The 15,586-nt window shown below is 30.4% G+C and overlaps 1 protein-coding gene across 1 annotated transcript in view; it reads right to left on the reverse strand.

Moving 5' to 3' along the window:
- LOC121120529 (uncharacterized) overlaps window positions 1-4,555 on the reverse strand; it is a 191,557-nt gene extending 187,002 nt beyond the window's left edge. The window contains exon 1 of the mRNA XM_071889292.1: window positions 4,552-4,555. The gene's annotated coding sequence lies outside the window, so the exon portion shown is untranslated. The remainder of the gene's footprint in view (window positions 1-4,551) is intronic.
- Window positions 4,556-15,586: the final 11,031 nt, after the last annotated feature.

Below are 15,586 nucleotides of genomic sequence, written 5' to 3' on the forward strand. Positions count from 1 at the left end.
AAGATATTTAAATTATTGGGCTAAATCCCAATATTGTATATGTTATTTTTTATATATGTTTCACCCTCTTTTTTTCATTACAAACTACTCCACTCTACATTAAGTAGTATTTCTTTCATTCTTATCCAAGGCGGACACGTTCAAGAGAAAAATGTTGAAGGCGATTTCTTGGAGTCAGATGTCTTATTCCGTATCAAAGATTTTTTTTTATTATAACTTATTAAATTAGAAATAATTCATTGTAACAACTTACAAAATGTGTAATTATTTTCTCCAATTACTATTTTAGAATATGAATTCACTTGTGTAAATTATAATGGGGAAAAAGTATTCAATTTGCTGACGGATCCATATAGTATGGACTATGGGATATTTTTAAACTCTGTTTATGTTTGTTCTAGCTGTTTAGTTCATTGATCACTTCTCAAATGAGTTGGGAAGTCTTTGCATATTAATCCTATTTTTCTAATATGTTTACCATAAAATTGGCAATATAACGTTTTTCTTAGCAGTAGTGAATTATTTTTTAAGCTGTTGCTCCATTTATTTAATTAATCATATGTTATACTTTAAAAAGTATGTTTCGATAAAATATTAGTCTAAAAAATGGAAGCAGCACAGTCTCAAAAATATTTCTTTTTAGTGTGCTTATTGAGATCTGGCAAATATGTAAAACACCACCTGTTTGTGTATTACTATTATTTTGTCAATATTTACAAAACGAGCATTTTTCTTTCTAAGCTCCATTTTAATTTTCCTTTATCATTTGATGTATATTTATTTTATAACATTTTCTAAGACATATTATACAGTCAGGGGAACCAAGTACGTCTGTCTACTATGCTCTGCTCTAAGAGGGAAATACACGTACTTATTTTCAGTTGTATGAAGCATAAACAATAAAGTCGTGATTCCTGGGTTTTATTTTCGTGACTTTAAAGACGATGGAATGGAAGTAATGTGCTCCATGTTGCCTACAGGCCTATTATAGTTCCCCTAAGAACTATGACACTAATTTTTCATATACCTGGGTGCATCTAATCTTGCCAAGTACTTGCTGGACGTAGTCTGATAACATCGAGGAAAGATTCGGCTGGCACAGACAACTCAGTGTATAAAACTACTATATCAGTGTGACACAAATTTTGGAGGCAGAAAAAAGGTTAAAATAAAGGGTCTTGTCAAATTTAACTCCATAGTCATGTCCGAGATCAAGGATGTCTTGGCTGATGTTGACGTTGAAAAATCATTCTCACAGATTAGCAGCCTTCAGATATGGAAGCAATAACCACTATAAGTGAAAGCAATTAAATGTACATTGTTACGTTTTTTGTTTGTTTTTTTCGTTTATCTTTACGAAGAAACTCAAATGTACATCATGCAGATCATTTTTGGCTGTTGGCGACTATCCATTTGACACTTGTATTATATTGTACAAATACACCTGGACATGTTAATTGGCATTATTGCGATACCCCCATATTAATAGACTATACCTTATAATGTTTAAAACCATACTTTTGACAAATTAAACAATGTAGCTAAGAAGGTGGTAAGAATAAAGATCTATATTTATTATCAGAATGAATAGATTTGATTAAGTTGAGGAATGCACTAAAGCAAACAAGTGTACTAGAAATAAATAAAAGTAAACTAACAAAAAAGAAAATAGGATTGAAAAAAAATAAGAAACTTAATTCTAACAATTCAAGTATACAAGCTAGAAGCTCCAACGATCCTTGCATTGAGAAAATTTAATTTATGAAAGGTAAAGATTAGAAAATTCCTAAGCTATTAATAAATAATCACGAAATTATTTGGAAAACAAAATAAAAAGCAAAAAAAAACCAAATTTCTCAAATAAGTCGATTTGCTGAACAGGTTGAGTGAGAAATTTCACTTTTGAGTTCTTCAATTTTATAATCCAAACAGCACCATCTCGGCCCACAACTTTTTTCCATCACTGGAGCTAATGGTCATTCATTGCAGGGTCCTTTTTCCTCCGATATAAGTTTAAAGTCGTTCACATAAATTTTAAGACGCCTTTCTTACATTTCCCTCGTATCTGCAGATTTGCAAGTATTCATTGGAACATTCCAAGCAAAAATGATCCCTACGACAGATCAGATACTTATAATGAACCTATAATTCTAAAGCCTTGTCCAATAAATAATCCCTATCGGTCGAGATTTACATAAATATGATGGGGGGGATGGGTTCCAAATAACGAATATCAGAACTAAGAATTGTGAGGGAACGTTGATTTATAGATGATTTAGGACAGTGTACATGTCATTAGTTGACAGAATATATTTTCCAAGTAAAATGTTGAGAAGCTTTTTTAAAGATATAATGAGCAGGTCATAAAATCCTTCACAAAATGGATTGCTTCGAGTAAGGAAATCCCAAAAAATAGAATATGAAATGAAAAATTAGTGAATTCAAGTGAAGACAGGATTTTAAATACCTTCACCAACGATATTTGATTTTCCGAAATTGTCCTTTTTTGGAGGTCCACAATCCAATTTGATTCATCATCCAACAAAACACTTCGATATTTTTTTATGTGGTAATTTGCAATACTAATTCCAAGTGTATTTTCCTGTTTTACGCACAAATACAGTCCCCTTAACTAATTCTTTAAATATATTTTTCGCTCAGCAGATTGATCTTTATAGCATAGAGAAGCTTAACCATATATCTTGTTCTGTATAAAGTACCAAGTCTGATGAACTAGCCGAAACATTAACCATTTCCCTCAATTAAGTAGAGAATCACCAGCATTACCAGTTCCTTATAATCCCCTTTGAAAAAAATCTCAATTGACAATGTTTTACAAAGCTGAAGAATATGATCTTTCTTCTCTTCTAGCATTCTGTCTAGAGATATATAATTAAGGTCCTTGATATCACTAAGTATAAGCTGTTCAAACACAATTTTGAACCTAAAATAATGACAAAAAACTTCCGTTTTGAACCTACCAAACATAATATTAATTTAGTATCCCAATATATTATGGAATACATAAAGATAAAATTATGAAAACAATTTATAACTCTTTTGACAATACTTGCCTAAAGCCAAATTCCTACCTATCAAATATTGTAATTCCTAGTACATACTTGAAACAAAGAAAAAAATACTTACGCAGTAGAATTTTTAGTAGAAAAAAAAGCCAATATGTAGGAGAATGTAATCAGTTTGATAATGTATTTGTTTATGCCCAACATTTTAAAGTAAATTTGATTATATGCAATGTATTTAAATTCCTCACGTTGTAATAATATAAGGGTTAATTAATAAAGAAAAAGAAGGAAGGGGGGAAGACAATATTTAGTGATGGAGCTTGTTCGCTACAAATTTGACGAATGTACTAATAACTGCGTCTGTATTTGTTTTCAACTAACATTATTACAGTACTGTAGAAAGGCCCATCTTATTCTGATAATGATCTATAATTTGGTGAAAACTCCAACACTCTAAATTAGGTTATTTTCTTTGTACGTTAGATAATAAATACAATATTTACATGATATTTAAAGGATTATTAGTATTAAAAAAAAGACAGGTTTTTATTTAAATTTTCTATACTGAAGTGTAATAATTTATATTTTATTTAATAAACGGTTTAGACGCGATTATTTATTAATATCTATAATCCAAATAATTATAGTCACAAAAAAAAAAAAAAAAAAAAAAAAACACAATATCCTTTTTTTTGTTTAAAGAAATATTTTAGATAAATACATGTTCTTAAAATAACGCCCAAGAAAAAAGTTACTGAACTACAATTATGATCCGCTGATTTTGAAAAGGATTCCTAATTTCAGAGCCCACTGCATCGCCCTATTTTTCATCCCACAATTTTTTTAGAGTTCCAACAGGACTGTACGATATTTTTACTACAATAGTAAAGGTGGAATAAATTCCAAAAATACTGTAAAGGTATGACACCTTTCTGAGAAAGGTCCTTTTGGTATATTTACGAAAAAGCGCTAGAATATTGTTCTTCTATTGATATTGGAAGCAGTCATTAACCACATCCCAAGCAATACCCAGGGCCTTAGTAGTTCCATCCAACGAAGTATGCTTTAGATCAACGAATTTCTTAATTAAACTATCCTCTGTAGACAGGAAATCCAACAATTCATAAAAATTGGAGATAAACTTGAAAATTGAGAAAATTGCAGACATGGCAAGAAATACCAATGATTTAACTCCAAACATCAAAAAAAGTCATTTTAAAAAGTTGCGGTTCTATCTAGGGATCATCCCTCCTCAAGTATTGTTGATTACAGTAGTTTCCTGGGATGATCCTTGTTTGACCCAACATATTCCTAATATATGCTATTACAGCTATTTCATTTCACCTAAAACGAAGAAGTACTTGACCAAAATCTGGGTGTATCCAGTCAACAGACAACAATTTAATGAATTTTAGCTCATTTCAAAGTTATTCTTGGGTAGGAAGACTATAATGTGAGACCAAAAGTGATGATTAGAACAAATTTTGCTCTTTACATCATCAATAAGGACAGAGTGAGACTAATAGATACAATGGGCCTTGTTTATAGGTACTATATACGTAGTAAAATTATATGATGAATTTTAAATTGATTGAATTAATACCTTAGAAACGTCTAATTTCATAGTTAAAAGCTATGGTCCCTTCGTTAATCTGCAAGAAAATAGAAAATGCAAGGGGCATTGTGATTGTGGGGCCAATAGAAGAGTGAATAGACTGACAAATCTTTCTTAAATTCATTGTATGTGTCTAAATCAAAAAGTTATAGTATTTATTATAATAATTTTATCTATTATATTGTAGCAAGTAAATGTGCATATCATTTATGTATTCAGTTTGAAATATCATAATATTATTTATACCAAACTAAATGTTTTTCTGTGACGGCATTTAAAAAAATCTTATGCATATATTGAAAAAAGTAGAAAACGGTACTGGAGCATGAATTTAATGTAGACATCTTTTCTAGGTGTCTTTATCAACAAAGCCGCAAAACGTATTCAACTCTCCTATTACCTAAATTTGTATATGCATAAATAGTTCATGATAAATATGTTAATAAATTATTGGTGATCTCATACATTTAGTAGTTATATTGGAAAATATCAATTTTTTGTAACATATTTTGAAATTTTGTGAGTCGGAAGTCATTTTTTGAATTAATAAATCACTTGTTATATTATAATCGTGATTATTTTGATTTCCACATCAATATTCAATAAATAAATTACCGACTATACTAAATGCTTATGATGTAACAAAACTGTATATAAGAACGGTTATTCCAGTATTAATTGACAACAAATAATAGATTATGTTCCTTGACAATTTGAAAGCATATTATTAAGACAGTAACAATTTAAGTTATTTTCTTATTTATCAATTGTAAATATGGTGTAATGCGAATATGTATTTATTGATATGATTCATAGATTTAAGTTTATATTTTTACTTGCTTAGCCCGATATTATGTTTGATTATTGATTAATTTACTACCATTTACACTTATTACAATGATACACTTCTTAATATCTATGTCTGTAGTTAAAACGTAAGATTTTGTTTACTACTCGCATTGGTCAAAGATTTATTCATATTTTGTCTTTGCTTTGTTTCAGAATGTGGTAGTAGTTACAAGGCATCAAAGTCTTTAAAATATCAGTGTAATGATTATTTTTCTTAGTGTCTACAGTTTTTAATTCAATATTTTAATTAATTAAAAAAATTATATATTTAACAAAAAAATCCTAAAGAAAATTCTAACTAATTACAATATTTTAAAACTAATAGCGGCAGACATATATATTTGCTAAAAAAATTGACGTTGAATGTGATGAAGAACATCATTTTGGTTGTTTTATATTTCGGTCAAATTTGCAAATGCATGACAAAACAACTAGTTTCTGAAATAAATATTTATATTCAAGAGATATACAGAATAAAAAAGGATTAAAAATTGAATAGTGAGGAACATTATGATGATTTATTCTATAAGGAATATTAATAATGTTTTTCAACCTTTAAAAAATTTTTGCTGGTCTAATTGTATTGTAGAATATTATTATTAATATTGAATAAATTTACTACGTTCCACTCTTATTTACAACAATATACGGTAATAAACCTATCAATGAAGTAAAATGATAAGTTTACCCCATGCCGTATTTCCGTTTGTGCGCTTTCTCTTCCTTTAAGGTAAGTATTCATTGATCAGACACAAATATTTACTAAATATAACTAACAAATACCTATAATTGGCTATAAAGTATATTATTGTAATTTTTTTTGTTGGAATCGGAGTTGTGTAGTAGGAGTTAGAGTCTGTTTTCAATTACCAACTATTAATTGATTTATATAATGTACTACAGTACACTTAGATTTTAGTCATTTGTATTAAACTACCTAAAAATTACACTATCAATCAACTACAGAATGTTCATTTTTTTTTTTTTAATGTTCCTTTAATCGGTTAGATGGATTTGCACTGATTAAGTATAAGTAAACATTATAATATTACATTTACTCCATCTAACCTAGGAACCTTTTGGTGAATTCCATATACAGAAGGTATATTTTTTTCTCTAGGAATCACATGGCTGCGAACGCACATTGAATTCAAGAGAATTACTTCTCCCAAGAGCGTTGCCCATGAGCTATGGCGATTCCATTGTTCAGTTATTGTATGATCCTTATCCCAAATAATATAAATCTTTTATTTCAAATGATTCATTTAATTATACAGGCTACAACTTGTACAAAATTGCATTTGGTACACAACATATCTATATTAATAAAGCAAAGTTTTTCTGTATGAATGTCTGAGTATATAAGAACGGGTCACTAGGTGCACTGTATATATAGTGATCCAAGATTTATATAATAAGCATATTGTGATGATAGAAATAACAATGTAGTTGTATTAATCAAATATTGCAGGCGTGGACATGAATACGAAGTGCATTGTTTCTGTTTGGTTTACTTTTGGTCGTTTTTGTTATAATTCATGTGCACTTGAAGTATATGTTAACCATTGAATTAAATTGACAAACTTGTATGTAAAAATAATTTTTTCGTAGTGAGCGCTCTAAAGACTAAAGTACGCATCAGTCATTTAATTTTTTTTTTTTTTTGCCTTAAAATCTTTTTATTATTCTTTCATTCTTGAGGACAGAACACAAATGAATTGATTTAGGTATGGAGTAGTTACGTGTGATAGTGTTCATAAAAATGGACATTTATACAAAGGATGTCTTGGGGAGTGGCCTTTTATAGTATGTTGTACAGAAACCGAGGCCTGGTAGTACTCCAGGCTACGCCAAGTACTACCAGTAATATGTATTATGAAGATAATTAATCAATTGATGGATATATAAAAATATTTTTCAGCTGAGATTGATTATAATTTATGCCTTATGATTTATATGGATGTACTCTATCAAACAATATTATCTTAATTAATTAATTCAGCATTCACATTATGACACTCAATTATAATATATTAAAATATATCTGCCTCCCAATTTTTGTTATATAAACTCATCTCTTAATGTCGGAGTAATCATGATGATAGATGATTATTATCAATCGTCAAGTGAAAGTTGAATCATATTTCATAAATAATTGTTTATTTTAAATATGATTACAGAAAAGAGTAAAGATCCAAAATTCAAGTAAAACTCCTTAGGCCTTGTTGCCCATAAGAAAATAAGTAATGATTGGAATAATATCATTTTTTACTTTCGTCTACACGACAGAATCTAAACTCTCACGAAATATTCTTAAGATAAATATCACAATTAGTAATTACTATTCATAAATTAATTATATTTTAGAATCTCTATGATAATATCATCATTGAACTGATGAATGATAAATTGTAAAAGTAAGTTCTTATTAAGCACTGTACTGAAAAAAATACGTTAAAGTCAATGACACGACTCGCTTTTCGAAATAAATATAGATTTAATGTATATTTCTTTCGACTGTTTAATCGGTTTTTTTTTAATTTGGTCATTAATTTTAATAAATTCACTCAGGTATGATTTAAAGAAGTTGACTCTTCTTATTCTAAACTAAAAAAACAATATTATATAGAATTTGGATTTGAATTTTTATTTATATTAATCAAAGGCTTGTTTAGAATTCCTATTATTTCTAAAATAGTAATTTATAATATTATTAATTCCATTCAATATATATCATTATTAACAACTATTTTCTTAATAATGTTTAAAAATTGGCAACAAGAAAAATACAGATAACGAGTTACCAGATGTTTTTTCAAATTTGTCATTGTTCATTGTGTTTTTTGCTCACATAGATGGCACTGTGAAAATTATTTTCAGTATGGGCAATTTTTTGAATGAACTAGCTCGAGACTGTTAAAAGCCACCTTGCCAAAAATATTATTTTTTTTAGTCTGCTAATTGAAATATTAGTTATGCAGCTACAAGTATCTCCGGCCTTCTATTCTATAAGTTATAATTAAATGGAACATGATTCACTACTTCTTCAGAGTAAGGACGTCGAGCTAGCTCTAGGGAAGGATGTGGGAGTGATATCATGAACAAAATGTTTTGTTAAAGAACACGTAATCAGAAGGAAGGGATGTATTTAGTAATTGGAAGTTCATTGTAGAGGCGAAAAAGAAAAGGAGGAGTAACAAAGGTCTCAAAATAGAACTCCATAGTTGTGTGAGCCCACCTTTATACAATTTAGAGGGTAGGGCAGCAAAACGTGGACTCAAGAGGTGGATTTAGAAATATATCAATAATTTTATATTTTCTATAATAAGGGGGAAAATAATGTTAATAATACATGTAATAAAACTCATAGCATAACTTTTTTCATTTAAAATGACCACCTTCATTATCAATCATATCTTCAGTGAGTCCACATTTGGGTATGAGGTTTTATTGGTTTCCCTCTCCAAAGTGTGCCATATCCAAAAGTCCACTGGGTTCAAATCTGGTGAGGAAGGAGTTCATATCTCTTTGGACCAGGATCTACCCATTTTAACTGTGCATAACTTTTGGAACTTGGCGGATGTATGAGAGGAGTCCTCACGTAGTTAACCTCCGGGTAGTTGGTGTTCAGACATGGCAAGATTGTGTACCTAAGAAACTCATAGTATGCATCCTCCCCGATTTTCTGTCCAGCAATGAAAAAAACAAAAGAGGCATCTTCTTTCCATCAGAGGCCACAACGCCGCGGACCATTGTTTGGGCCGGATATTTGGTGCAGTAAAACTCTTGGACCTATTTCTTTATTCCTGCATACCAGCGTACGTTCTGGTGGTTGTGGAATTGATCAACTGTGAAAATCTTCTTGTCCAAGAAAATTTTCACAATTGAACTATTTGCTAGATCCATATAAGGATTTTCTTCCACCTCTCGATCCCCCTGGCCTTCATGCCCTCTGTCAGAAGATGGTGTGTGGTCCTTGTGAAAGAAACTAAACCCTAGATGTTATTTATAGCCCTCCTGATGGTCCTAGAAGCCACAGAGAAGTTGTTAAGGAGGTGATTCATCGACTTAGTGGGATCCTTCCTTATATTCTCTTCCAAACTTAGCAAGAACTTTGTATCCCTCTTTAAATTATGTCCTTCACTTCCTGAAATTCTGGAGAGGTCTTTTCTGTTTTTTCATCTTTACCAACTTAAAAACCATGCTCCTAGAACACTTAACAATGTATATAACCTTCATCCCATCAACTCCATCCTCTAGGAGATCTGGATTGTACTGCCTTTTTGCTTGTTGCTCGCTCATGATATTAAAAAATAAATAATAAAACAATCCAAATTTTAGATCATCAGGATAATCCTGTTTGTGATATATCACATAATAAGCGAGGAAAAACTCACGGATACCTTTTCTGTGATGTGCTTTAAGAATTTATAGACATTTAGAAAGAAAATTGCAAGAAAAAGGGAAACAGTGGTAACTAGTAGTGAAAGTTTAAAAAAGTTCACTGGTCATCCTTGTCTTCTTAATAAGATAGATCCTCCTACCCTCTGTCCGGTTATTCAATATAGCTTTTTTCTTATAAAAATTAAACCGAATTTGAAAGATAATGAGATTACTTAACTAATTCCTACGGATGTTATTGAAATCTGGAGACAAGTTAACCCACGTTCGCCAATATACAATGATAATTATGCAGTATAAATGGTTGATAAAGTTGGCTTTAATAGAGCCAAAAAAATCATTAGAAAGTTACTGTCATCTATTCAAGAACATAATAAAAAAGAAAAACTGGACACACTTTTTGACATCTCCGCATGCACATGCAGGCTACTAATCCAACCATGTTATGATCTTTATATAAGATGCACAAAAGTAAATTGCCTTATAAAACATATTGTCTGTAATTGCCACTACAATTAATGCTCAAAAATTGCAACACCAGATTCAAAGGCCACAGAAATATTGTTCAGACACATTTGAGGGTACTTCATCACAAGAAAGTGCACTAGAATATGAAATTTTTTTTAGTTATTAAATGCGATTAATATCAGCCTTATTAAAGTCCAAGTGGAGCGTATCCCCTGTTAAAGTTTCCTAGGTATGTAATGGAACAGATCAGGGTAGATGTTTCCTCCAACCTGAGAAAAAGTCATTTTTGCTAGATTTTAAAGTTAGAGGTTTATTGAAGGAACGTTGATGTTAAACATTTCTTGTAAGACAAGTCAAAAATTGACCAAGAAAAGAGCAGTGTTAAAACCAAATGTGATGAACCGGTTTTAAATCTTGTGATGGTAGTTCTAAAAGTCCAAGTTCTTTCTCTAGCCCACTTGGAAAACTCTGTGAGATTGACTACCAATATTTACCTGAACTAAAATTCCAAAAATTGAGCAATCTTATGGAAGAAATGAATCTATTTGAAGACTTCCTACGTGATTTGAGTTGTGATTAGAGACTCTTTCTTGAGTACGTTTAAGGAATATCTCGAGACCATGTGAATTCAAGGTATCAAATCATGCCAGATGGTTAACCTTGGCAATCAGATTGATGTACTTATGTACCAGAGGCACCTACCTGCATGATAAGTTGTATCAAACTGTTAAATATAGTGTAGATGTTTACGCAGTCATTTAGCTTGAAATTAAAGTGGATAATAAATTACATAACCAGCAACTTTACATCTTCAAGGGGGGTACTTTGATATTGGGGGCGGTAATGCAAAGAGGGGCAATTGAGGGGGGGGGGCAGTAGAGCTAAAAAGCGCTGATTACATATTATTGCATAAAAACAAATTGATCTACAAAATTTAAAAAATTTGATTACAAGGTAGCAGCAATGAATATGTTGAATATTATCTGGTTGATAGAATAGAAGTACATTATATTGAGATCATATTGCTGTACTTCATGATTTATGCCGTTATACTTTATCCTATACTAAGTGTCCTCTAACTCTCTAATGCAATCAGAATACTTATAATAACTTATAGTTATTATATACGAAAATCCAAATTATGAACCCTTAAACATTAAGTAAGTACTGAAACGACGTCCAGTTATTATCAAACTGAATTATGATATACTTCGCATCAATGATCCTTTATTTCTTTAACTATTTAAACCAAAAAGTTCCTTAGAGTCATGAAACCTATTTGTCCGTTGCTTCGAGAAATCTTCAAGGCACGAAAAACTATTGGAAATATGATTTTAATTAGTTCACAACATTCCACTAACAATCCACTGGTAAGACTTACACTATTTTGGTAGTAAGAAAGATTATGCACACAGTTGTACATAAGGGATCAGGTCAAATTATGAAGTTTAAACCTCCCACTTATAACTTGTTTGAAGGAAGAATATATTAATTAGCTGGAAACAAAGAAAATAAATTTTTCAGCATTCTTGCTGTAACATAATTTAGTTTGCAGTTAGATTAGTCTATTTTACTAGGAAGTATATAATTGCTTCTCGCTTAAGTTTTTTCTTGTAAAAGATGAAAAGTTTGTTTAAGAAAAGATATTTGTAAGAAACCTTATAATATATACTATATACTCGTGTCAGTATTTGATATCATTGATAATTTTTTGCGAGAGAAAAACTACCCACTTACTAACATTCTTGCAGTGCAATAGATAGTGCACCATCCATCATAGGCCGTCATCGTTCCTTCATCAGTTTCTTGAAAAGCCGTATCTAGGGTACTCGCAGTGCTTTGTGTAATCCACAGGCAGCATCTTGTAGTATAAAAATCTTAGTGGTCGACTTCACAAATCAATTAATACTGTTATCACAGCAGTAAATAAGATACAGACACATTCCAGACTGTTTGACAGCTTGGTATTGATAGCTATGAACAGTTTGAACGTTTATTCTTACACACAAAAGTTACATGGCTATCAAAGGGAAATTTTCTGAAACTTTTTTATTTTTTTCCGACGCTAAAACTGGGCTTTGTGATGATCTAAAATTCATCAAAGATGACATTCCATATTGTAAGATATAGTCACAAAATTCAATTAAAATTATTTGTAGTTGCAAGGAAATTATACCAATAATTTCTAAGTTAGATCTGGTATCTCCAGTTTTCAAGCTGCTGTGAATTGGATAAAGAAAATAATATAAGAGATTATTACCTTCAAGTGTATTGTGCTCTCCTGGAAGAGTTGCAAAAATATATATGTATGAACGATATCCGGATTTTTATAGGTAATATTACCAGAAGACTGGGTTGTCAATCAATCACGTAAATGGAATGTGACATTATGTGGAGGAGTTGATCTGTGAACTGAGGGTGAGACCGCAGGAGATAATATCTAATTAATCAAAACACTTTAACTTTTTATTTTATCTACCATGAACCATTAAAGTATAATTTCAGGATGAATATAATTGGTATAATGAAGAGGAACTTCTATGTCATTAAATCCAATAAACATTGCGGGTCCCCTGATTTAGTAGGAAAATATACGAAACAGGCAAAAATTACTTATGAAAAGGAGAAAATTCTGCCAATATCTCTTCTTTTTTTTTTTAATTCTATATAAGTTAGTATATATAATGTGAATAATTATCCTTAATCTTTGCTGAATGCTATTTTTCAACATATTATATGTAGATATATCAAACTGTGTACGGACGCTTAGTTTTAAGTTTCCTTAGTTTATTTCCTGATTTTAAATTTGAAAAAATGTATCCATGTCTTTGGATAAGTCCGTAAACCTTACGACAAGCTTCTGAAACTAGTTTCACTGCCCTTTCTACAGATTGGGAATGCCATGGATATTTCTCATTAAGGATAATTATCCATATTATTATATACTAACTTATATAGAATAAAATTTTAAAAAAATAAGATATTGCAAGCATTTTTTCCTTTCCATAAGTAATTTTTATCTTTTTCGTCTATTTTCGCGGTAAATCCGAGGGCGCGCAACGTTTATCTCGCTCTAGAATTAAGGGATTTAACTTTATCAAAAAATTACATATCATGCAATGTCATTTTTTTAAAGCACATAAAGCTTTCTTATAAATACGAAAAAAAAAGTATATTTCATATTTCTTTTTTTTTACTTCATACACAAACTTTTCCGGAGAAAAAGGGGGGGGGGGTAAATTTTTTTCTCCGGTATTTTTTTTTAGGAAAACACATTTCTATTTACCTTTCGCAACTTTTGAGGGGTCAGAATGTGTGATAGCTCAATTTTGGGCTCCCGTGATACCCCCTACTAGTCATATCTAATCAATTTCTCACAACACAGTATTTGTGACCCAGCACTTACTCAGATTTTGACTGATGGAGAAATTAAAGAGGCTCTCTTAAAAGATTAAATACTTAAACTGCCGGATCTACCCATACGTTCTCAGTGTATGGATGGAAAATGCAATAAAATGACAAGAGAAGCATTATGTGTATGGGGTAAAGTCTATACATGAACACATACATGTCAATCATCTAAGCCGTCATCTGAGAAATTGTTTTACTTCTATGGGCAACTCCAAAGAAAATTATAACATTATGGAATTTTGAATATTATATTAATAATCTAAAAATAAAACACAAAATATAAGTAATATAAGCGCTAGTTATATTAAAATTTAATTACCATATAAATTTTGGTAAAGTATTAAAAACTTAATATAAGTTAAAAATCTTGACAAAAATTTTCTAAAAAAAAGAGTTTTTAATAGTTACGGAATAGAAATTTTCTTTTTACGTTGTCATAAGAGCAATCTCTCACAAAATGATTTAGTCACCTCCTCCATAAAAAAAAATTATAATGATAATAATAGTAGTTAAACATCGAGTATTGTTTTTAAATGTTCTTTTTATCAAGAACTTTTTGAAGTGAACATTTGTTTTCAGGAATAGAGATTAGTTTTGTTTTTTCCAAAGACCATCAATTCACTTTACTTAGTTACATTTTCTCTTCATAGAAATCCTTATTTTCACATTTTCTATTTATTTCTCTAAAAATTGGGTGTTTTATTTTTTTTACTTCAACGTAAATGTCTATAAACGATTGTTTATCTTTTTGTTAACTTTTATGAAACTTTACTTTATCTAAAAGGATGTAATATTAAGATAAAAAGTGATATTTCATTCTTTTAAATACAGAAGAAATGTTCAACTTATATTTTGTACAATTTTTAGGCCTTTCTAAATTTAATAATACAATAATGTTTAAATAAAAATAAAAGATTGATTATTATAAAATAGTTTCATATCATATCATTTAGACATTCTATATATATATATATATTTCATAGTCATAATTTATTTTCAATCATATTAAAATGATTTTACATCAAACACTATTATGTTTTTAGCGTTTGATGTAAAGCGTGGCTCATCTAAACGTCCACAAGCCGAAAAAAATGTAAAAGGCTGATGGTACTTTATTTCTTAACCAATTTAATTTAAATTTCAGGAATATCAACATTGTACAATAAGTTTAACATTCAATCAATAAAATGATCGTTAGTTTTTACTAGACATTCAAAGCTTCTTGACTTTCCTACTGGGTAAAGTCCGGAATACATCCTTATTCCCAGGTCTGGGGATATTTTGGTGCTATGGAGACCTTTGTTGGAAACCCGTTCAACATTTTCTTAGAAATAAATGTCTAAAACATCCAATTCCGGTGAGTTAGGAGGCCTAGAACTGGGCGGGACGTGCATAACTTTCTCAGAATGAAGAAAATTGAGTTTTCATTTACTGGTGTGACAGAGTGCCCCGTCTTGCAATAAAATCCGAAATCGGTCATTCATGATGATGCAGATCATGAGAAAGACTTTGGAGCGCAAAACTTGGATGTAGACCTTGGCTTTGAAGATAAAGGGCTATATAACGTAACCCTTGCTGCTAACAACCCTAAGCTATGAACAATATCTTACTTTTGTAACTTGACATTAATGATCCTAGGAACGTTATAAGGATAGATGCCAATCATTTATTGTTCCTGGAGCTATGCAACAGGGTTTGACAGAATTGTTTCCCATATGAGAAGAACCAGGAAAGATTTTTCACGGGAGGCTTCTATTTTAACTTGATCAAAGCCTTGGCTTGGATGTCCCTTATCTCCATGTTTGACGGGGTAAGA

This window comes from Lepeophtheirus salmonis, chromosome 6 (genome assembly GCF_016086655.4).
Source record: "Lepeophtheirus salmonis chromosome 6, UVic_Lsal_1.4, whole genome shotgun sequence".
Classification (NCBI taxonomy): Eukaryota; Metazoa; Arthropoda; class Copepoda; order Siphonostomatoida; family Caligidae; genus Lepeophtheirus; species Lepeophtheirus salmonis.